This window comes from Prinia subflava, chromosome 8 (genome assembly GCF_021018805.1).
Source record: "Prinia subflava isolate CZ2003 ecotype Zambia chromosome 8, Cam_Psub_1.2, whole genome shotgun sequence".
Taxonomy (NCBI): Eukaryota; Metazoa; Chordata; class Aves; order Passeriformes; family Cisticolidae; genus Prinia; species Prinia subflava.
In genome coordinates, this window is record NC_086254.1 from 32,341,392 (window position 1) to 32,366,916 (window position 25,525).

The 25,525-nt window shown below is 41.8% G+C and overlaps 1 long non-coding RNA gene across 1 annotated transcript in view; it reads right to left on the reverse strand.

Annotated features, from left to right (window-relative positions):
- The window catches only part of LOC134554192 (uncharacterized), a 256,600-nt gene extending 231,420 nt beyond the window's left edge, over positions 1-25,180 (reverse strand). Inside the window, exon 1 of the long non-coding RNA XR_010081204.1 lies at positions 24,890-25,180. This is a non-coding gene — a long non-coding RNA (uncharacterized LOC134554192). The remainder of the gene's footprint in view (positions 1-24,889) is intronic.
- Positions 25,181-25,525: the final 345 nt, after the last annotated feature.

A 25,525-nucleotide genomic window follows, 5' to 3' on the forward strand; every position in this document is an offset into this window, starting at 1 on the left:
ATGTGCTAGGAAATGCTTTGTGGGGTGCCTGTTTTTATACTTCCAAAAACATTTCCTCTTCATGGCATCTTCTGGGTTTCTGTACTTCTCTAAGAAACAGCAAACAGCAGCAAATCAGCTGTCAGTATTTCCAACACAAGATGCCAATTAACAATGCAAGAATCCACCAGTTTCCCCTAACCAGGGAGTAAAATGGTGACACAACCCCATTTGATCCAAGATCATGCCAGACCTTTCCACTACAGCTGACATTTCCTTTCCTTCCTGATTGACACTGATTTTCTGCAGTTCCTGTTCAATGCACTTTTTGTAGCTCTCTGGTTTCACTCCCTATGAAACTGTATAAATTGATGTTATTTGCACATTAATTACCCAGAGTTAATCTGTTAAGGCCAGTCCAGAGTTAGCAAGTGCCTCAATCCTGCTATCAGACCCTCTGTGTTAATTTGTTGATTTGTTATCCCAGGTCCATGTGGCTTCAAGGGAAGTCAAGCAGGGGGATCCAGTTGCCTGATCAGGAACAAAGTTCTCATCACTGGGAATGCTGGGATGGCATAAATGAGTAACTCTCAGGAGAGAAGCAGCACTGAGTGAGTACCTCAGTCTCTTAATTTTCCTTGATCACAGCACTTTTGGTAAAGTATCTCTCAGCAAAGGCTTGAGACAATTAATTAGGAAGCACCCTGGAGTGTGAACAACAGAGCATTACTGTCATTTGAAGCCAGTCTTTATTAATCTCTCCAATTTCTCTAAGGCAAGGTTACATAAACCATGTTCTTCTATATTATACATATTTGCTTTGGGTCTTTCTTCTGCAGGGGGATAAAGCTTAAATGCAGAGGGATTTTGCAATCTTTAAAACTCAGCTGTTAAATATCCCTTTACTAATAACTTACCCCATTTTGCCATCTGAGCAAGCACTTCAAACACTTCAGATAGGCTGCAGTGTAGAAATCAAAGAAGAAATATTGGGTCATTTTCCACGAGATCCTAATTTCATTTTGAAGCCCACTAGGCATTACCAAACTGATGACAACAGAGCTACAAAGAGTTTGATGTTTAAAGCATCTACACTGAAAAAAGCAGAAAAGGAAAAAGACCTTTAGACTGGATGTCTCATCTTTTCATACGGGTGGTTGACAAGCTGGGCTATAGGGTAAACCATACTGTGCCAAGCACCACGGAGCCTGGAGCCAAGAAAAGGATAATTTCAGGCAAGACCCAGTCTCTAAAGCCAAAACCACTGGCCTGAAAGCTTTTCTCAGAAGGTTTGCTGTTCCCATCACTGCCGGGATGAATTTTAACTCATTATTGATCAAGGGAATTTTAAAATCAATTTTAATTAAATGAAAGATTTCTATCATGGCTTGTTCTGTGTGGAAGTCACACAGACAACATATAAATATATGGAGGCAGATCATGCAGAGTAGATTTGTAGCAGGTATGTCCTAACCAGGTGAGAAAGAATCCAAAGTTACATTTGAAAGCAAATTTGTTGTAGTGAATTATCTACAGTACCTGTCTATTCTCACTCTATTTTTGCCTTTGCTATGGAATTTAGTCAAAATCTTTTTTTTTTTTTAAGCAAAGGAAGCATTTTCATTAGGTTCTCTCTCAGATCCCAATAACTGGAAAAGGGTTCAGGGGGCTATTACACGCTGGCTACCCAAAGCCCTCAATTGCTCAGCTCTCAGCTGACAGCCAGGTCTGAGCAGGGCGATGAGCAGAGCCAGCCCTCAGCTGGGGCTCAGGCTCTACACACAGCACTTGTTTCACATCTCAGACCACTCATATCTGCAGGACAGGCAGGTAACCAGATCTGCTGTGCAAGACCTTTCAGTAAGGATAGAAGCAGTGAAACCAGCAAATGGAAAGGCTGATCACCAGCTTCGGGTGATGAAGCAAACCCACAGGCTCTTTGCTGCCCTGGAGGGAGCCTGGGCAGGCAGGCTACACCTCTGTCCCATGGGGAGCCTTTGCTCCCCCACTCCCTTGGCTAACTGGGGGTTTATCCTCGGGGTGCCTGAGCTCCCCCAGACTGCAGCACAGAGAAGAACAAGGTTTCCACCTTGTTCCAGGTGCTGCTGACTGTCTGACCATGCTCCTCACAGAGAGGCTCTGAGGGACCCCCACAAAGCCAAGGGGCTTCAGGCTCTCACAGCATTGTGTGAAGCTCAGAAAGAGCAAATCTGCAGCTTTCAACACCTGCTGACTTTTAGGAGCCCAGTTCCTTGTGCTCTGCCTCAGGCAGGAGGTCACCACACTGCTCCTGCCACGGGTCACAGGTTCAACCCTCAAACTCAGCCTTGGGTTCAGCTGAGGCCCCAAAGTGAATCAGTGGGAGGTGACTTCATCTCATACAGACAGTGCTGGACAGGCTCACGAGATGCCTGTAACATTTACCACTAACATAAGGCTTTGCATGGACTGCAGGCTTTACAATTATTAATTCATTAACATTAATTCATTAGTCATTGTGCTGTCTGAGCAACACAGTCTTATCCTGCTTCTTTGTGTAAGAAATCAAAGGGCCAAAGGGTTAAATGACTTGCCAAAGGTCAAGGAGGAAAATCAATGGAAAAACTGGAATTAGAACCTAAAGGTACCCAATTCCTTGCTTTGTGTTTGTTTCACTTTACCTCACCCAATCACAGGCAGCAAATAAAACAAGCAAGGTCCCACAAGACTCCTCATAGCCAGAAGAGCTTTTTTTCAGCTGCAAGGTCTCTACCAAGCCCAGCTAGAATCTACAAGGCTTCATTGTGTTTTCAAACACAATGCACACTGCAGTAAATAGGTTATTTTACAACCCTGGCCCAGTTTTCAAAGTGGCCTCAATCAGTGCTGTGCAAAACATTCGTGTCCAACCACAAAATTACAATCAGCCTTTGTCTGAATCCAGCCTGTGTCCCGGCCAGCGGTGGTTAGTCCCAGCTCACAGGCTCTGTGAACTGCTAGTCAAAGGTTTTTGCAACATTTTTGCCCTGCCTGGATGTCTCTGAATATTTATAGGCTGCTGTTCTCCGGTGACTTTCATATTCAAGCAGTGCTGGCCGGCGGGGTGGGGAGGGGATGTAAATAAAGGAGGCAGTCACATGTTTTCCACTGGCCCTGCTGGTTTGGCTTCCAGGAAGAGACACGTGTTGCAAGAAAACAACTGCAAGGCTTTGACTGTGAGATGCTTAAATTAGTGTCACAGTGTTTCTACACTCTTGAATGTTTTCAAACATCCAGCTATTGTGAAATCAGAGTCAGCTCTTTGGGTATTCAAGCGGGCTTGTGGAACTAAAATTTGTAGCCCTGCTCATCAGTTCAGGAGCGGAGATGAGACACATCTCTTCAAAAAGTCTTGAAAAGACTGTGAAGTATCAGCAGAAGGAATTAGCTTGAAAAATCCGTGCCATGATTTATCCTGCAACCAAAGCATTCCAAGGCAGGATCCACAAAGTTTAGTCACCACAGTGTGGAAATTCATGCAGTGGTGACGAGATCAATGGAGCACACTGAGCACATGGTGGTTACTGTCACTGGTCCTTACGTAATTCCAAACACCATGAAGAAATCAGGGAAGCATGTGGATGTGCAAATAGCTCTGTCTGCTGAGCACAAGATATAAACAAGCCCTTGCATCATACTTATCTCCTGCTTCAGTGTCTCTCTTAAACGCGGCATGTTTTGGGCATGAGGGGAGGGTTTCCACATCTCTGGCAGGGTTACTTTAGCTCTGAGGCACAATGGGGACATGTCTCAGCCCTGAGGAACCCCAGCTCTCCAGAGATGCAGGTTTGCCATCCTCAGTCTATGAATCCTCACCTACAGGTCTGTACATCCAGTCTCAGCTGTGATATGTTTTTCCTCTTAAAACACAAGCACAAAGCCAATTCTGCACAGGAGGGAAAGGAGCTGATGGCACAATCTAGAGCTGTTTTTGGAAACCAGACCCTTGTGGGCTTTGTCTGTTCAAAACATTCCCAACAAGGGCTAAACAAATGAAATATCATCCTTTCTTGTGCTGATGACAAAATGTTCTTTATTCCAAAAAAAGTGTGATTAAACAGAAGTCTGTCCATATGGATGACAATTCATCTTAACTGGAGATGTCTGCAAACCTCAAGTGGAAGCTGCTGAAACCATAAAAGTTAATGTTGAAAAGACACAGCTAAGAATCAAAACAGAAGAGAGAATGACAGCCCATGGGCATCTAATGGAAACTACCTCCAGTGTCAGTGCACAAAAGCTGAACCACACTAGAAACAGAAATTCTGATGTTGACTCAAGCCCTTTGTACAATACCCAAATCTCAGAGGACTGTGTGGAGAGAGGTTTCCTCTGAATGCAGCTTTATTCCAAGTTATTTCCAGTAATTCTTGTCTCCCACCAGGACAAAAATACCAGGACAATTGTCTGGTTTACAGTATTTTTGTTCTTTTTATAAATCTGTTCCAAAATCTAAAGTGTACAGGATCATAAGAGGACGAAACATAAGGAAAGTGTATGAAAAAAGCAACAGAAACGGTTTTGTTTTGATTATTTTCTTTCCCAAAAATTTTGTTACTTCAGGTGTAACTTGTGCAGAGGGGAGATGGATTTCCAAAGCTGACGATTGCATACTCATACTGCTCATAAAGCAGCTGGATAATTGCATTAGAGGTTCACAGAATTGTTCTATTAATGTAGACTATATTTTGCTTTCCCCTGGCGATTTCAAACAGACTGTTTGTCCCTAAAGCTTTTCAGTTTTGACTGAAAAGAGAAATCTTTGTGTTTTATAGCTATGATGAAAAGACAACATTGAAACTACTTTTTTTCCCTGTTGACAAGAACTCTTCTTTAGTAAAAAATTAAATTTTTTGGAAAATCTCACAGAAGACAAGAAGTCTTTTATTGTTCCTAGCTCTTTGCTAATTCACTTTTAAGTATATCAGAGAGGGACGGATCTTTCCAGTTGTTGTCTTGTTCTGTCCATCCTTCCTGCATGGGAACATAAGAGGATTTCACATTCATTAAAATTGCAACACAGCCTGGCTGAAACATGAGTTGGGCTGCATATAGAATAAACCACAGTTATATTACAATGACCTTTCCTGATTATCTTGTACTCTGTCACAAGTTAAATGAGGTCATTACTGATGTTACTGGCATTCCTCTTCCTTGGCCCATGACTTCAAAGACTAATGGGCCCCTTTTGTCACTGAATTCTTGTCAAAATGTTGAGTCCAATCAGACCCCTAATAACTGCACACAGGGTAACATTCATAGATGAAAAGAACATGCAGACACATGCCTTATACATAATTAATCCTTCCAATGAACTTCATGAATTTCAAAATTACACAAAATGGAACAAATCCAACACAGAGTCTCCTGTGGGCATATGAGGTCATGTATCCTGCCAGGAGGGTGAAAAAGCCTGATTTTAACATGGATACCCAGCAATGACTCACACAACTTCATTAACTGATTTATTGTCTCTTCCTGCTGTCATCTCTGTAGCTGTACCTGAGAGCTGACAGTGTTAATCAAGACATCTGTCTATCACACCAGAAAATGAGCACCCAAAACCATCAGTGGAGTCAAAAGAGGTCCTGGCCTTGCTATCAGCCCTGCTGTCATCGAGGCAGCAGATTCTGTATCTGTCCAGCTCCAGTTATTCACACAACCAAGATTTCTGTGCAGAAAGTTTTCCTCCCGCAAACAGCCCTGTTGGGGGCGGGGTGGAGGGCAGGACTCGCTCTTGGAAGCCTGTAAAAGCAGCGGTTGACAATTTTCTTTCTAATGAGAAGTTTGCCTAATTCTGTGCTGGCAGGGCTGTGCACATGTGGCAGCCACATCAAAGGGATGGGCACTGGCACGGGGAGCAGCACGGCCTGCAGTGGTTCTGGGGCTGCTCCACGCCAGCTTCGTGCTCAAACCCCACTCTCACACTTGGGGCTGTCATCCAAACGCACACCAGCACTGCATTAACCAGCAGCTTTGTTGTATTTGTTCAAAATCAACAATGTGGACGTCCCCTTCTAATAACAACATCAGTATTTCCTCCTCCCTTTTAATTCCACATCTGTGTCTCCATGTGTTGTTTGTGATAGGCATCAAAACACGCCAAGCATATCAAAAGGAATATTTTAGTTTGGCCTTGCCCCAGTTTTATGGAGACTGATTGAAAAAAAAATAGATATTGTTTTCTTTCTTTATTAAGCAGATTGATTTGTTCTAGAAATCTCAATATTTTCACTATAAGAAGCCACCATTCTCCTTCCAGCCAGTCGTGAAGTCAACGCACATCCACAAGTGTGAGGAGAAATCAAACAAATCATGGGAGAGAAGAAAAACAAAGTGGGAAACAGTCACAAAACCAGCTCTACACACATAAGGATTTTAGAAGCTGAATTCTTGTAAGCAAAATAGAAGAAATTGGTTTTTGAGACAGATTATCATAGAAAAACAGGACTCAAAAGGTCAGCAAGTTCTTCCCCTTGCACAACAGTTGGATAAATATTTCAAGAACACTCCTGATTGATTTCAATCTAATTTGTTGCTAAAAATGTACAGTAAAGGAAATTTGAAGCCTCCTTGGATACATCTTTCAGATACTTCACAACTTTCATCATTGAATTTTCCTAGTATCTTACAGAAATCAACTTGCAACTTTACAGTAATTGAATTCAATTACTTCTTTACTTATTCCCTCAATGTTCTTTTTATAAGAACTTCCTACCAAGAGCAAAAGTAACCACCTCCTAAGCTCCATCACAGCTAGACCCAGTACAGTGTCTTAGTTCTAAAGATTCCTTCTATTTATCAGAAAGTTTAGAATTCCAGCATCATGCTAAAGGACATCTGCAATTCTTCCCATCCCCACCCTTTGCAAATCTCATATATCATCTTTAAAACACACAACTTCAGATACCAACACCCCCCAAAAAAATGTTGACCATATGTGAGCCAAGTGCAGTCTGCTACAAAGCTGCTCTTTTGATAAACCCTCCAAGCCTGACACCACACCTTTATTAATCATTAATTTAATATCTGTACCAATGCCCTGCCACCAACCACGTATGTATTTTCCAGCCACTTAACCCTGACCAGATTTCTCTCCCTCACCTACAACATAACCTGCCAAAATCCCCACTAAAATTGGGACCTGTTACATGTATTTTTTTTCCTCCTAACCTACTGAACTGGTTTTCCAAGAAAGAAAGAAAGAAACGATGTAATAGCAAAATGCTTCTGTGTCCCATTTCAAAATTCATCACCAGATTGTCTAGGAAGCTGTAGGAAAACTTAAGGACCATTTTTGAAAGAGAGGTGCTGGAAGTTTACCATGGGAAGAGGCAAAAGGATTCTGATGGAAAGATTTTATGTTTTTTTCAGGGAGAGCAATGGTACGTAACTTTCTCCAAAACAAAATATAGCTTCCACTCCTAATAGAAATCATAGGAACTGGGTTTGGTACTCACAAACCAGTTAAAACTATATATTTTGCCCTCAACAATTAGAAGGACAGAACTATAATCTGGAGTAACCGCACATACATTTGCCCTGCAGCAATGGTATGTCAGTACAAGAGCCTGGAAAACAGCAGTTTATAGAAGTCTGCACTTAAATTTGAGGTTTTCAGTTTCTCAGTGGTTAGATTCAATTCAGACAAATAAATTCAGAAAACAAACATTAAAATACAGAAGACTGCAGCAGCAGAGAGGTTAATGCACTCCATAGTTATTGGATTTGTCACCATTATAAGTGAAAAACAAAAGTCTGCTGGTACTGCACTTTGAGAAGTAAGGTTTATAAAATTGACTCCAACTGACTATGACACTTCTGTAGGAAAAAGATGTTTTCAAAACAAAATCCACCCTCTGTGGAAAGGAGATAGAAGGTCATAATCCTCCCAGAGGAGCCATAAACAATCCAAGATAAGGGCAGGAAATTTGCTGAAAGTGTGCTCTTGTGCTCAGCCCAGCTCTCCTTGCTGTCCTCTCCTGCAGATGTAACCTTGAAGGACACTGTCATGTGCAGCTGACTCACGGCAATGCTTGTGAAAAATCAGCAGAGGGGTTTTTTTTTGCCTCTGCATCTTGCAGTTCATCATCTGCTTTAATTCATACAGAAGCCCCTGACCAGTTCCTGGGAGCACACAAGGCCAAGCTCAGAGTCCTTTGGTCTGTGCAATGGAAGCCTGGCCCTCACATCCTGAAGAATTTCCTGAATTTGTAGGGAGGCAGTTGCACACTTTGGTGTGAGATTACTCACGTTGTCCATGGGCACCTTCCAAATTATCTCAGCCAAACCCTCCCCATGGTGGTACACATAAACTCCACTCTAGCAATGGATCTGACATCTCAAAGGGGCAGACTGTCCTAAAGCTGGAATAGCAACAGATATGAACAAATCACTGTAGATCAGAATTCTGGGGTGAGGGAAACCAGAAATGTGATAATCACAGATAATCCCCCCAATCCCTGTCCTCAGCCAAACCATCTCCTGTCTCTGATGAGTGGGAGTCCCCAGCAGCTACTAACAAGTCTCAGAGCAAAACTTCTTCCCCACCATTCAGTATCCCAATGAAGCATTTCACTTCAGCATTTCAAAAATGAAGTGTCAGTCTCTAAATATTGTTATTGAGGATCTATCAACAGGCTTTCTTTTGCTCCACCTCAGTCTCTTCCATTAAGGAATGTTAGCCTCACATATGGAAAGTCAGGTCTAGTGACCAGGTAACAATTTATAGCTATGTTGAGATGACCTAGGAAATAAGAATCTCTTAATTGACCATAAAAACCTTTAGTTCAGTAGCTGTGCTTTTTAAGTAAAAAATGAGAAACTTCTTTAAAAATATACATGACAGAGATTTAAAAAACTGAAGCCAGGCCAAGACAAATGATTAAATGTTTAAGTTCTATTTTGAAAGCAGATTTTTAACACCAAAACCATCAGAGCATTTTTCTGAAGAGCTGCACACAGGCCTTAGATCAGATTAACCCCAGGGACAGATTTTCCTTTCCGCTGTCCCTCTTCTGATAATCTTTGAGGTGAAGCAAAGAAGAGGATTAGCCCCTGGGTCCCCCCAGAGACCCTTACAAACTGCATAGTGGGGGATCTCAGGAGGTTTGTATGCAAAGAAAACACCCAGATTCAGCTCGAGTTTAATAGTTTAAAAGACTTTTAATGGGGCCATAAACAAAGCACGTCACTAAACACAGAGACTTCGAGCACCAGTCCCGTGCCTGTTTCCCAGCCACAGATTCACATGAAAATCTCTGGAGCCTGCACAGGAGACAGTGGCTATTAGGCAACTATTTAGCCTTTTGTACTGTGTTTATTTTGGGTGGAAAAGGTCATGTCATAGCAGCAGTGACAAAATTACAATCTGGGAGTTTTGTCGGTACAACTGCTCTTACACCAGTGACTCTTGTTGGAATAGCTGAACTGGCCAAAAATCACAAACCAGCCCATCTCTGCCCATCGTGGCTCTGTTAGCAGATGTCAGGAGTGTAGCACTGGCTCTGTTTGCAGAGCTCTAACCATAGGTTTTCTCTTACAAAACACAGCCCTGAAACAAACCTGCAATCAACTCAAAAGCCAGAAAATGTAGGACTAAAAAAACCCAAAAAAACTTAAAAACAAAAAAATCGAAGTGACTGGCTCTTTGTTTCTTTTAATTTCCCTAATGGTACCAGATGAACTTTGGAAGTAGCCACATGGAAAAAAGGTAGGGAATGAAATCTTCCCAGTTTAAATTGTCAACATCATAATACCTCTGGCAGGGATATAACATTTGCAGAGCCCAAGAATTGGAGGCCATTCAGTTGGAAACCTCTGCATGGGAGAGACTAAATTCCTGCCCACTTGTATTTGAGAAAAATCTGTGTGCCTATTTATTTATTTTAGAGAAGGGCATGGTTTTATCTTTCAGGCCAATTGCCAGTGCTCCTCATTATGTTCTGCCTCTAAAAGTTTCTCCTGCAATTACAGTTAAATCAAACCCTGTTCCCTCCCTGTCCCTAATGCTGGAAACAAAACTCAGCTGAACTGCTTCAATGCTCCTCTGTGATGGAAGGAAAGGATGCAACATCTACCTCTGAACAATGAATTCAGCTATTCAGGTTTTTTGAGGTTGCCGTGAAGTCTGAGACTGGACACGGTGGTGACAGAAAAAACCCCAGAGGCTTATTGGAATGCAGAAACAGAATGAAACTTTTCCTAACACAGAGAAGAGATGTCCAACATTCATGTAGATACATTAACAAAGACATCCCAATACTCCAAAAACAAGGTTATGAGATAGTGCAGCTGGATTTAGTAATTTTTATACCTCATTCACTGATTTGAAAACTAAACTGACACCTGTGCATTGGATTAAAGGAAAAAGAAGCCTTAAACATTATAGTGCTAAGCATGCACAGTCTTCTGTATCAATGTTTTGGGAGGATTTTCTTCCTGGAAAATAAAACAGATTTTCTAAGTCCAAGCTGGGCTCTCAAACCCAGCCAACTTCTCTGTGTTACAAGGTCCAATTCTAACCTTCACTTTTGTTAGATTCTGCAAAGCTCAAAAAGAAAATAATAATAATTTATTTGGGAAATCAGTTTTTAAACCTTTTTTCTGGAGGAGGAGGGCACTGAAAAGGTATGGAAGAGGAAATACAGGAGTTCCAGCTCAAGAGCTTCCCTCTATAAACTCATTTTAGCAGTGCTCTGTCCTGGTCTCCTTACAGCTCTCCCTGTCCTTTAGCCCTGGGGTGTGAGAGAAATCAAGCCATTAGAAGACATTAGGCTTGGGGCTCAGGGTAGAATTTAATCAGCTCACCACGGCCCCAGGACGAGGTTATGGACAAATGGTTAATGAAATGGAAATGAAACTGAAGTGTCATTGCAAAACTAAATAAACAAGTGAATAAAGTATATATTAAAGGATAGGGGGGAAAAAACCCCCAAAAAAACCCAACCTGTGAGGGGAAGAATATTGAAAATATGAAAAGGTAAAACAACTATGGGATAACTTCAATCACTTACTGCAGGAATAGACATAAACTAAACAATAACTTTTCAAAGATGAAATAGATAAAGAAAATCATTAGAAACCATCAAAATAAAATTAAATCAGTAGAAAACAAGGAAAAGTGTCAGGGAGTAGTTCAGACTAGCTACAGGTAGAAACATGCTGTGAAGTTCACCTGTCCCTCCTAAGGGCACTGAGAGGGTAAATCCCTCTATGCATATAAAAATGTTGGTTATAAGACTTTAGTCAGATGTTTAAATGCAACTCCTAATTATTACTTCTTTAAAGTTCCTTTTAAACATTCTTGTTCCCAGCTCAGTGCATGACACCTGCACCTTTGACAGAAGCACTTCTGTGCCATCCATTCCAGCACATCAAAGCCAAAGCTCCAATCCACTGCCAGGAGCAACCTGAAACCCAAGGAGCTGAGGAGCTGGGGAGGTGCAGTCTGCAGGGGCAAGCCATGAACAGCAGCCAGGGCAAAATAATGTTTCAGCCAGGGCCTCTGCTGGGTCAACAGGCACAGGCAGAACCCGATGGGTTGCTGAAATCAAATCTAGTGAACTTTAGCTTTTGCAGACTTGCTTAGCTTGTGTCTGTGTGAAGGACGATATCTGGGAACAGCATCTCCGAAGTGCTCTCAGATGGAGAGCATCCTCACCCCAGCAGCACGAACAGGAAGATGTTTATATCTCTTCATCTGGATTTTTAACACACACAAGCCCAGTCTGGTTGCCAGGAAGGCGAAGAAAAGGTCAACAAACTCCTGTGCTGTGAGTTAGTTTGTCAAACTCCATTCTGGGCAGCATGACTTTACATGTTAATGTGAGTGTTTGCCTCTGTGCCAATAGCCCCCATTGTGTGCATTTGTAACACAAGATTTATGGTAAAGCTTGCAACATTTTTCAGGCATAATAAGCGTTTATTCACCGTCCCAGGTCTATAAGCAGAGGCCTGACAAGTAATTATTGACACATTGTGCAGAAATAAAAGCGGTGGGCGAGCTGCTGTTGCGAATGGCAGCGTGGGTAGGGGGAAGGAGGGGCTGTGTCAAAGGAGTGACAGCCTTGGTGCCCAACATTGTCAAAGCCGACAGTGACTTGCACTGTTCTGAGTGCCTGACTGTATTTGTGCTCCCTGTCACTGGGGTGTGACATGCCAAAACAGAGGAGCGCTCCTTTTCTCATGCTAATGCTCTGTGATGACAGCTTTGTGATCCCGGCTGTGTTCATGCTCAACAAGTCAAGGTGTGACAGGCAGCGGAGCCCTTTGTCAGGGGGGCTGTACTGCCCTCATCAAACACCCCCTTTCTCCTGGCCTAGAACGGACCTAACGCCTCGGAGAACACCCACACCCCACCTCCTTCCTGGGGATCCCACCTGTACCTGAGCATCGTGCTCCAGCTCACCTGCACCCCAGCCGACCCCACAGTGCCCACCCCTGAGCCTTGTGCCACCACTAGATGAGGAGGAAATGAATTTGAAACCTGCTCCCCAGTAATTTCTCATGAGTAGGGGTACAAATCTGCTTTGCTCTGTTGCACAGGGAACAACTTGTTAACTTCAAGCTAAGCCTAGGAAAGCTCTGCAGAGGTTTTATGGTGGTTTAGCACAACTAGTAAACTCTGCTGAGGATTAGTTCAGCCTCTGGACTGCACAAAGCATCACCAGACTGGATTAGAATGTATTAGCAGGGCCGTGTGAAGGAGGGTTGCACGACGCCTTCTTCTGTTATACTTGGCTGTAAAACCAAAGGTCACATTAGCACCAAGTTCATCCAAAACACCAAAGCAGCCCTAAAACTGTATTTTATAGGTAAGAGAAAGCTGGGAGTGAAAGGGCAGAGTTCAGGCTGCCTAGACTAAGCAATGTGTTGGTTTCTTGGTATTTGGAGTTTGCAAATGGCTTGAAGAAGTACATGAGCCTGGCTACTTACATGAAGCTTATTCAAATGATCCAAAACCCAATGATCAGCAAAGCTGGGCTAGGAAACTGGCCAGAACAGGCCTCTTTTTTTTTTTTTTTTTTTTTGCAAGATTTATGGTGCTTCCTGCTTCTTGTTCCCAGGCATAACCAGGAAGTGAACTGAGTAAAAATGGAAAATAATTTTCAGAAAAGTTATGACTCTCTTTTTCAAAGGTTAAAGAAGTTCACTGCAAAAAAAAAATTGTGTCAACTTTCAGACCTTTCTTTCTTACTTATCCAAATTCTACCCAGCTGCTGAGAGATAGATTATTATTCTGAAATGTTAACAGTATTGATGAGAAGGACAAAGAACAAGTTAACTCTGATCCAAAATCAAAGCCATGATATCAGAAAACACAGGTTACTTACTGTAATTATTTCCTCTCCCTAGTGACACTACTGGGACTCAGGGATTCCATGACATCAGGCATCCTGAGCACAAAATGACAATCTGCTCCAAACAGCTTGACCCAAGATTTCAGCACACTAAGCACGGGGTGGTCAAAGGGGCAAATGGAGGATGGAGAGGAAGACTTGAATGAAAACTATTTTATTATTTGCAATTCTAGCATCACCGAGTCTGGGATTTTCAAAGCTGTCTGTGACATCTGGAGACCACTGCTCTGCACAGAGGTACCACCATCCCATGAACTCTCAGAGCTGTGCTGGAGTGTTTTTTCTGCTCTCCCACATCTCAGAGGCAGCTGAACTTGGATCTGCTGAGCAGCTGAGCCAGGGAGGGAAATGCAGCAGTCCTGAACAGCAGGAGGGATGATGCTCAAAGGGAAGGGAGTCCCCCAGCTGCAGAGCAGAGCTGAGCCCCAGCCTGCCACACAGCCCAGGGAGCCACTCCTGCTGGGACTGAACCCAGCACACCCCTGCACGCCTCAGCTCAAGGGAACCTCAGGTGTCTGCACTGACAAAAAGCCTGAGGAGCAGCAGTAGGAGCTTCCAAAATATGGGGTTTGGTTTGAGCTGCAAGGAAAAGCCCCCACCCTTCAATATGCACATAGTGGAGAGGCTGTCCAATGTGGGAAAAGGATGTGTAGAGAATTCTCAAAGCCTGACAGAAGCTCACACAGTCTTGTGCATCCATATGCAAACTCTGAGATAAAGTGTGCTGGCTTAGAAAGGCCATGGGATAGCACAGACACTGCTGAGAGAGAAATGGAACTGGAAACAAGTTTCAAATGATGGCCTTGCAAATAGACTGGATACTTTGGAGAAATGATGCAACTATGAAAGATGTACTGTAGTAGGACCCACGAGGGGTAATTTTAGATTACTGGCTTAGAAGCATTAGCAGCATTGTGTGGCAAAAGCTGATGGGCCAAAACACACTTAAAATGTATTCTAATTAGGAAATAGTTTGGCTTCTGATTGTGATGGTGTGAATTGTAACATCTGTACTGTCTCACCCTTCATATAAGAGTCCAACAAAACCTGCAGTTTTGCATTCCCACTCCTGGCTTTACCCATTATTTCAAGGTTTCTATACACCTTTGGCTGTGTTCCAGCTGCATGGGACATGCCTATTCTCCCTGAGCAGGGTATTTGTGTTCCAAAGTGGATTTAGGTGCTGATCTAAATGTTAATAAAGTCTGAAAACTCCATGTTTCCTATCAGATGATTCTTTAGCTCTTGGAGTATTAAAATACCTATAAAAACTTTGATTCAGTCTAAGGCTGGTTTCAACTGATCTGCACAGGAAGAGCTTCACAAAGCTCCATTCAGCCAGATCCACAGTCTGAGCAGTTCAAACGAAGAAGGGAACTTCTGAGATCAATGCAGGCTAGAAACAAGCACTCCATGTGTGATGGACCCCAGGCCTCTTTCTGTACCTGAGAGCTGACCTGCATTTTCATCTGCTCTTTCAGTCCTCACTCTTCACTAGAGTTACCCTAAGCCCAGTGGTCTTTCCCTGTTTCCACTGAAGATTCTACCATTCTTTGGACTTCTGAAATCCTCTCTTTTCCAGCAATGGGCTCCAATCTGTGCAAATAATAACTTGTAGTGAACTATCAGCTGTGCCTGCCATTTCCACTCTAGTACTTCCATACACTGAGAAGTTTATTTGAGGGCTCTAAAGGGTCTACAGTGCTATCTATACATTTCATTTTGCTGACATCTCTAATTACCCACTACTTTTAAGGTTTATCTTTGTTTTCATGGAGTCTGGGGTCCACAAACAGAATCAAAACTGCCAAGTACCCTTTCCCTCTCTGTATGTCTATGTTCTCTGCCCTCCTTAGTCTGAATTTCTTAGATAAATGCTAGAAATTTCAAAATGGACCAAGGTACAAATTCCTAGATCTTGTAGATTTTCTTGGGGAGGAAATGGGAGTAATGAAGAGAAGGTGTAAAGGTGTAAACTCGGCAGGAATAATATCATCCAACCAAGCTCACCTGGCCAGGGCCCATCAGAAATAAAAGATTCTTCCAGTCTCCAACAACTCATCACCATGCTGGTACAAATCTGCTTTCAGCTATTCAGAACTGCTCTGGTAAATTGCCTTGTTATTACATATTCATTGTCCCTCTCCAATGAGACCCAACTTTGCAGCTAGACCTGCCTCAGCCCTGCCTAGAGGGAGGCAGGCAGGGAGGGATGTGGTGGTGTGGGGCAATGCCATCCCAGGAGAGCTCAGTCTGGTTTCCAGGGCTCCAGCAGAGCCTCTGGCTGCAGTTCCTCAGTGTGGTTTTAGCCAGAAGCCCCCATTTTCTGTAAACAGACAGAAAGTATCTGCCACATAAATGGTGGCCTCATCAACAAAGGAAAACCTTTGATTTAGTTTGATCTATTTTTGTTTAATTAATGCAAAGGTTCCAGGACAAGTGGGTATTTTACTGTAAGTGCTACTTTTGGCAAGGCTGGCATTGCCACTAAAAGAGGCTGGAACTGGGATGACAGGCTTCTGCCTCATGCTGGCTCACTCACATCTCACCAAGATCCTTGGGGCAGAGGGGATCCAGAATTGCCAATTTTAATCAAAGCCATTACAGCCCAAAGGCAGCTCACCCTTCCCATCCACAGGGAGAGGCGCTGCCCACCAAGGGAACATCCAGCACGAGGTGCCAAACACAGTCTGCCACTTCCTTTTGGTGTGAAACCATTTGGAGCATCTCTGCTGCTTCCCCATACTGACAGCCTGGCTAACTGCAGGGCAGGGGGCTCCTCCAGCCGACAGAGATGTGCATGGAATTGTGACAAATGCATCCCTGGTGACATCAGCAGGGCCGGGGTGGCACCGAGGGGCAGCCTGGCACTGTGGTGGGGGATGGACACCAAGCCCTGCTGGGCTCAGCAGAGCTGAGGGGGGACAGGGGGACCCAGTGCAACACCAGGGCCAAGAAACCTGGTGAACAGTTCATGTCCTTCTACTTCAACAACTAAAGTTTGGCTTTTGGTGGTTTAATCCACCAAATGTCAGGCTCAGGGAATGTTCACAAATGTGTCTGCAGTCTGCCTAGGCTTAGACATCAGCTTAAAACCCAGAAATGTTATTTAAACTCCAGTGCTTACAAATAGAATTATCTTTACTAAGCTTTAGCATAAGTCTGCAGTTTAACTTTCCCTTATTCACCTCCTCTGGATTTTGGTGCTGCCAAAAGTCACCATCTCCATCCATATGATCCACACCATAAAACTACATGAAAAGGAAAGTGATCTTTGCCCCTAAAGTTATGCCATCCATAAGCCAGAGGGAAGTGCAAGAGGGGATGCAGAAGGCAAAAACATTTACAAAGCCACACAGTGGGAGGACAAACAAGAGCAACACCCAGGTCCTCTAAATTTGAGGTCACCATGCAGTCATAGGCACCAAATACAAAGCATGATTGTATGCGTACCATGGGCACATACATAGGGAAAAAAAGTTAAATTCAAATGAAACTTGCATAAAATTGGATAATTATTGACATACTGAAATAATTTCAAAATCAATCTCAAGAAAATTTAATGGCAGGTTTAAGCTAAATGAAATCCAAACAAATTGTGATTCAGCACACATTTAAAGCATTCTCTTGACTTCATCTCTGTCCTGTAAGGATGCTAAATTCTTTTGTTGAGGCATTTGAGTGTTTTGGGTCCAGGCTTACTTATGTTTGCTGAAAAAATTCTTTAAAAAACTCCACCAAACTTCACTTGAGTGTATTTGGTTCCAAACTTGTTTTATACCATGTAGATATGGCCTCTAACTTTTTGATACTTTTTGGAATTTTCAGGAGAACTGAAGTCACTTTCTAGTTCATATTTCACACTAGAGAATGACAGGGTCACCAGGAAAACAGCTGTCTCCAACATACTGAAACTCTGCCGTGGAAACATTCTGGTCAGACTGTTCCTGTCAGAGCTTTTTGGGTTGGTTTGAGCTGTCCCAGTGATATTCCATTGCCTGAGACACTGGGAGCACAAAAGACATGACACAGCACTGGAAATCCCCTGATTTACAGGTGAGTCCCTTTGAGCCTCCAGCCAGACCTGTGGGAGGGAGAGACAGATCCTCAGTGAGCCCAAAACCACCAGAGCCAGCACAGCCTGGCCTGGCCATTCCTGAGGGGCTGCAGAACAACCCAGGCATGAAATCCACTGCTCCTAAGCCCTCCCTCACTGCAGTAGGTGATCAGGATTTGAGCAATCATGAAATACATAAGTAGAAAGAAGTATTTGTGCTCAAGAGGATGAAGATCGAGTGTCCAACCACAAATATCTGGTGAAGAAAGTGATATTCCAGTTTCTTTACTAACTCATTGGTTTCTCAAGTAAATAAATCCATTCTGTCAGTCCTATAAGCACTTTTTGTGGCCCTACACAGATGCCAGGTCTCATTTCTCTGTTCCTTTTAATAACACCATACCACAATTTAACAGTGATCAGCAAGAGGCCTTGCAGAGAGCCAGCCTCCTCTCAGGATAACTTTTAGAGGATGTAAACTTGCAAAGATCAGTTTTATCTACAGTGAATGTAATACATCTCAAGTTAGGAGCCCTCCAAGCCCTGCTGATCTATTCTATTTTTCCAGACAGCAAACGACTTTGAAGTGTTCTCTTCATCTGTCACAGTTATCTGGCTCCTATTTACATGCAAATATAATAAAGTGATATTTGCAGTTAAAGACAAGATCCCTCTAACCTAGTTGTCACAGAATTGGTTTCCTCTTAGCAACCTTTTTTTTTTCCTTTGAATGAAATGATTCTAAAAGTATTTATCATTTTAGAGACCCTTGATGACTAGGCCAGTCCAGTCCAGTGAGTCTTGGAAAGGAAAAGGGTTCCAGACTCCTTGGGTTAATGCACCCTGGTCAGGGTGGTCCATCTTTAGGCTGATCCAGCTTCCATCAAGTTCAGAATAAGGGAAGGCAAACCAAGGACATCCTCCCCCCTCAGGATTATACATTTCCTTTATTCAGCACAGTCCTCCCCTCATGCCTCTATGGAAATATATATTAAATAGACTTCTCAAGCATAATAATTCACTTGTAAACTTCTAGGAAATTCCATTAGCACAAGCCTTTCTTGAATTTGGCTTCACAACATCTGGTGAACATAACAACAGTACCATTAGCAAAAAAACCCCAAAAACCAAAACAAAAACAACAACAACAACAAACCCAACCCAAAACCACAAAAAACCCCACAAACAAACAAACAAACAAACCAAAACATGCTCACCCCAAACAAAAAAACCCAAAAAAACCCAAACCAAACCAAACCAAAACAAACAAACAAACAAAAAACCCAAAAAAACCCACCAAAAAACCCCTTTCAAGTTCATCTTCTAGCAGGACTTTGGGGAAGATGGAGAGACATCATGAGAGAGAAGAACAGTGATCAGCATACACCAAAAGTTGCAAATAATCCCAAGAATTCCAATATGGCTAAAAGCACTTCATAACTGTTAGTGTCTATTTGACACTAACTTTTGACAGCTGATATAATTGGTAGCATGAGGAAGCAGGCAGATTGGTCAAAAGGAGCACAAAGGCTTTACTTTTGTAAAAGATTTGCTTCCATTGACAAAACTCCTGGTGTTCAGTGAGGCATCATTTGGATTCTGAGTCTTGTTGATGGCAGGTTGAAAATTTGCCATAAAGATTTTCTTCACATCCTTATGCTCCTGAAAATGCTCACACAAAGAAAATCCTCATGGTGGGACTGGACCAGATTCCACCCCCACCTTGGGAAGTGCTCCAGCACTGCCACAGCCCTGTCCTGCTCTTAACTGACAACCCCTAAAGTCTTAAATGCTTTTTTCTCTGCAACAATAATTCATTAATTAATTTTAATTTAACCCACACCACCCTGAGGAGTTCTGTAGTAACAGCACAATTCAAGTTTACATCTGATGCAACCTCCCAGCTGCAGAAGAGAAAACAGCTTGGTGTCCCACACAGTTCCTTTAAAAACACACACAAAAATGATACAGAAATATGAATTAATGTTTTTCTGCTTATCTATTCCTTCAGTGGTTGTTCAGTCTTCCTGGCTAGGACAGTTCCATATACATTTAAAATATCAATCTAATCTGCCCAAAGAGCTATTGATTTATCAGCTCCATCTCGGTGTCGCTATTGAATGTCTTCAGAAATCTGCCAAATATGTCTATCCTTTCCACTGCTTCCATCAGTCCTCCAGCCTCAATGTCAGCTCATCTATTGATCCAAACGCAGTTCTGCTCTTCCAGTCTACTGCTCTCTCTCTCTCCTCATATTGTAGATGTGCTCATAATTGGTGCATAAAATTTAAGGGTAATACTTGTGTTCCCTCCCCAACAACATGCAGCTCATCAGTCCAGTTCCTCTGAAATAAAACTTATGAAATGGAAACAAAAGAGACAAGAGATGGATATAGAAAATATTTTTTTAATATATAAAATAAATGTATCTATCCCCAGGGTGTACTTCTATTATAATTTCAATGAGTATTTAGAAGAGTAGCCTAATTCTGCTGGAGATTCTGGTCCTGCCAAAAGTCAAAAGAAGTTCAGAACTTCCTTCAGCCTTCCTTGCACAATTCCATTTCATTGTGCTAGAGCCAATCCCATCCTTTATCCATGAACCTGACCCAAGGCCCTTTAAGTAGAAATCCCCCGAATCATAATCATGTGTCACCATGGTTTTGAAGACTTTTCTAAGCTTTCTGTAATGTTCTTCATATTGGAGTCATAATTTGTACTATAAACAATGGCCATGTTTTGCTAACTGTCTTTCATTGGAAAAGTAAAATTTCTGACTCCAATATGAAGAACATTACAGAAGGCTTAGAAAAAGTCTTCAAAACCAAAGTGATAATCATGTTTCTGTCCACACTCTACATTTACAGATCAATTCTCAAAAGACACTTCTGCCACAATTCAGGCAAAACATGCAGGAAATGCACCCAGTAATGACTCAAGGAACAGTCACACATTCATCCAGCGATTGGCTGCCACTTGTGACTGCAATTAATCTTTAATTAATGATTATTCCCCACTTGCCCATGTGTTGCAGTCACCCATGGCTTCCCTGCCAAACCCCTGCAGGAGCACAGGGCAGAGGGGGGACTGTCACTCGTGTCCATCTGTCCTGTTGGTGAAGTCAGTGACCTCCTGCAAACTTGACACAGCAGCACAACCCAGCAAGCCCCAGCAGAAAGGAACAGCTCCCACTCACAGGATGTTTTCATACATTATTCTGCTGAGGACAAGGGACTCAAGGAACCAGCTGACAGGCAAACAAACTCAGCTGAACCTCTCTTTCCAAACTCCATTTTAACATTCCGTTCTTGGCTTCATTAAGAGCCCAAAGTCTTTTGAAATTTGAATTTGGTTGACCAGATTTTTCATTAGTGGGATTTCCTGTGAGCAAATGCCATGTGAAATCAGACTTGACTCCAAGGAAGAATTTCACAAGCCTGTTAATTATTCCGCATGCAAATATGCAGAGGGGCAAAAATCCCTCGGGTCATCTCCCCAGCAGCCTGTTACTAGAAGAACATGCACTTTTGGGGAATGCTAAGTCAGGCAGGCAAAGTGTTGGTGTAATTGTGTTTGTTCAAGAATAGCGAAGACTGTGCCCTACCATGTCTGCTTGGGGGAGTAAATAAACCAAAAAGCACCTGGAGCTGCTGGGATATTTTATAAAGCAAAACAAAAAGTTTGATTAAATTACAGAACAGACAGTAACAACAAGTTTGATTAATTTACAGAACAAACAGTTATAAAATGGAAAAATTAATCAAACAGTTGTGAAACTGAAAAATTAATCAGCTTTTACTACACTAAAATGTAAAGCACTCAGGAAATAACTGTTGGTATTCAGGTATCCATGTATATTTAGAATTTCCTCAAAAACATTCACTAAGCACACTGTATTCAGGTTTTTTCTTTTCTTTTTTTGAAATCAGTGAAGTTATACCGATGCAAATATTTAAGAAGACTCAGGTGTATAAAGATTGCTTTCTCCAACATAATCATGTCACAAGGAATGCAGATTCACATAATTCCTTAAAAAGCAACTTTGTGTAGCTGTACCTGTAGAGGATTTAGGAATTAAAACTATTAAGGGTATGTTTAAAGCAGTGTGGTTCTCTAATGTAGGAAAGATTGTAAACTGTATTTGAAAGCTCTGCCCTCTGCATAAATCCTGTAATTCACTGGGATATCCATGGAACACTTTACAGGATAGAGGTCTCTATCAAGAAGTTTATGCACATAAATAGAAATATCTTTGCTCAGAATCTTAAAGTTTGTGACAGAACTGAAACCTGAAACTAGGTTTCCCAAGCCCAAAGTTTATCTTTGTTGTTATATCATCTTTCCATTTTACTAACTAAACTTCTTCAGGTCACTTCATCCTTCTAGTTTTAGTGGAGAAATTTCAAAACTGGAATACAGTTCCTTGAGATCTAAGACTTACAAAAGAAGTAGCTACCTCTGAAAAAAAGGGAAGTGAGGTTTGCATGGGATAAACCTTTTGTTTATTTTTTTCTGGATTCCAGGACTTGGTAAGAACATGTCCCAAGTGAATTACCCTGTTATTGTAAGGTAATGCAGCTAATGCTGCAAACCTGATTGGACATGAGTACAATCAATAGAGATAAGCAGAAGCAGCAGCCAGATTTCTTGAATAAATGAATTCTTGCAAGCTACTTGCTCAGCTGCTCCATCAATGACAAAACTCCCATCGATTTCAGTGGGCAGTAGGATCAGGCCCTGATTTCTGACACTGCTGATACCACTGGTCTGTTATACAACAGGTGATACACAGTTAATTAGAATTTAAACTATACATATTGTTTAAAAGAAACCTCTTTCTTTGTCTCCAAACTTCCATGCTCCCCTGCCCTACAATTAATCATCTCTGTTATTAATCTTTCCCAAAACTGTAAAGCAACAGAGCAAAATGGCAGTGCCAGCACTGCAGTCCAGACCTCACAGCCCTCGTTAATAAACTTAATGTGGGCACTGGACTATTTCAGGAGTGGAGGAAGTTACAGACTAAGGACTTTCCTTTGGGTTTAATTTTATATTCTTGCTTCACAGAAAAGCAATATATTTATTTCAGGATCTCTGTGAGAGTGAAAAAGAGAAATTAAGCTCCCAATTACTCAGCTGGCTTAGTGTAAAGATCAATTCCCTCAACTTACAGCTCAAGCATCCCTGGAGCTGGAGAAATCCTGACCTGTGCCCTGAAACTGCTCCTTCCACAGGAGCAGGAGGCAAACACAGGCAACAGCTAGGGCTGAACAATCACTTACTTTTGTGGACATAACTATGTAGAGGAATAAATGAGTGTAAACTTAGAACAAATAAATTTTCTCTTGTTTTCTATCACTGCCAAAGAAAACAAGTCCAGCCTGTGACTGCCATAAATAGAGTGGTGCATTTGTGTGCAAAAGGGTGTAAAAGAGGAGAGGTTGTTATTCTACCTGCCCAGCTGATGAGTAACTGAATAAGGGGTTGATGTAAAGCCACGTTATCTTCTCAAGAGAGAAAAAGAAACCCCAGAGAGAAAGCTCCAAGCACAGTTCAGGACTGAGCTTCAGAACAAGTCTTGAGAATACTCTCCTCCCTCTTATAAGCTCCCTGTGGCTGATGAGAAAGAATCTCTGTGGCAGCTGTAGAAATCCACCCCCTGCAAGATCAAAGATAATGCACTTTTCAGCTGTGCAACACAATGCAGTGACCAGAACAGACCTGGAGCTGAGCTGGATCCCAAGGAACAGGGGGCAAGAGGAAGCAGCAGTGAGGGAGGGAACAGAGGGCTGAGGGACCAGCAGGGTGTTGGAGGAACAGAGAGAGACCCTCCTTAGTGACCACTCTTGTGTGATCAAGCAAATTTGCACTGAAATTCATTTAATATTATTGAATCAAATGTTGCAGCTGATTAAAAACAAAACAATTAAACAAACAATAAGACAACAAAACAAAACCCACAAAATAATACCCAAACCAAAACAAAGTCCAGCAAACCAATCAAAAAACCCCCTTAGGTCACACATTTCAAAATAGCTCTGCATCAGAAAAATTGTTTCCAAATCTTTGGCAAAATCCCCATCAAATTCCTTAGAAGATGAATTTGGCTAAAGGTGAGAATTTCTGAGAATCTTTTGACATTCATCAAAAGATTTTTAAAGATACCCAAAAATAGAAACCTAAATTTTGGTGCTTGTTTTAAAGGCATTTGGCATTTCCCTCTTTTCTTTTTTTTTTTCCAAGCTATTAGAACTTGCTAGGAAAAAAATCAACTGGAGGCAATGTGAATGTGGAGTAAATGGGGTACAAAAATAGAGGCCAATAACATACTTTGTACTATCCCTGGGGCACAAGAAGATGTGTCCAGCAGTGTTTGGATTAAAAATAACATTTTGAAGCAATATGAATAATCCAAACACATCAAAATGCAGTTACTTTAATTCACAGTTTTAATGTTTTTATTTATTTCAATTAAACCATGATGTCTCTAGTCCATTACCTAGTTAATAATGTGAATTAGGGAACGTCAGTAAACACTGTTTCTTGCAATTTCTCTAAAAGTGTCCAGCACCATTTGTCAGGAAAGTGGTGTTGCTTGCATGGAAAGATGCAACAATGGTCTGATGTGTTTAGCACATCATGGAGCAGTTTTTGATTATTTTCTTTCCCCCACCCCACCCCCTAGAAAAGGACCAAGTCTAAAAGCAATTCCACTGTTTCAGAAAAAATAATTCCTTAAGAATTAAGCATGATAAGGCAATAGTCTTAAAAACACATCTGGTTTTGTCTACATAAACCAATGTTCTTTTAAAGGCTTTGCTGGGTGCTGTTCACTGCCTTTCCTCCAACATACACTGATTTTTTGCAATTTGCTGGAAACATTTAGCTTCAGAACAGGTGTTTTCTTTCAGAGAGTTTGTAAAGGTTTCCTATCACCCTGGAAGGGAAACCATAAAAATCCAATGGATTGGAGTAAAAAGCAGACTTGTGAGAAGTCAGGCTATCTGAAAAACGCACCTATGTGAAGATCATGGAGATACAAGGTCTTTCTACACAGCCACACTTGATTATTTGGGGTTTTTGAGTTTCTGGAACTCCACTCTTGGTTATATTAGAAAACAGATACTTTTTTTTTTTTTCTCTGAATAAAACACTTCTTTTGAGAAAAAAAATTACGGTAGAGATACACTTCAGTGTGTAGAAACTGATCTTAATCTTCTTTCTGCCGTGATGGACAATAGTAGTACTCTCCATCAGGGACAAGTGGATGCAGGAAAGGCTCTACACACAGTCATGTGTACAGGAAAGGGGAAAGAACTGAGACAAGAGCTTGAAAACCTCATAACAATCTTTGCCAGGCTGGATCTGTGCATTTTACAAATTAAACTTATTTCTTCAGACAGCCTATTTACACTCTGTTTCATCCTTTGTAATTATTATATCCTTAACAAACAAACAGTTCCTTTGCTTTTACCTTTTTCTTGAGCAAGCAAGAAATTGAAATGGGCTCAGAGGCTCCTGGTGGAAGCCACACATCTTCTCTGTTTATTCATCTCTCTTGATGTTCCTCCTCTTTGAGACTGTGAAGACACAGAGAAAATGGAGGAGAGATCACAAAAAGAGAAGTTGTCATTTATCTTCACCTATCTGATTCTTTGAAACATGAGAGCAACATTAAAAACGGATCCACAACGTAGAGATTACCAGGAATTACAGAGAGTGGGTGTGAGTTTTCTCTCTATCATCCACCCTACAGCCTTGGAGAGTTCATATTGTTCCTACCCCTCCTGTTCCAGTTCATGAAGTCTCCTCCCTGTGCTTTTTTCTCATAAACTCTCATATCCACACACACTCGTTTTGCCCTCTGAACTGAAGCAATGACCCGTTCCTTGTGATTAAATTAGCGTAAGTAATAAGATATCATAGAGCTGATTGATTTCCCCAGCAATAGTTATTAACCAGCTCAATTCAGAGGAAAGCAGAGCCATTATTCTAAACATTGATTCCTGGACAGGACTGCAGGAGAGCAGCGTGCTCAGATATATGGAATGTGCATGCAAACAAATCTCAATCCTAACCCAGAAAAGGTGGAAGTTTCCAGTCCCAGCCA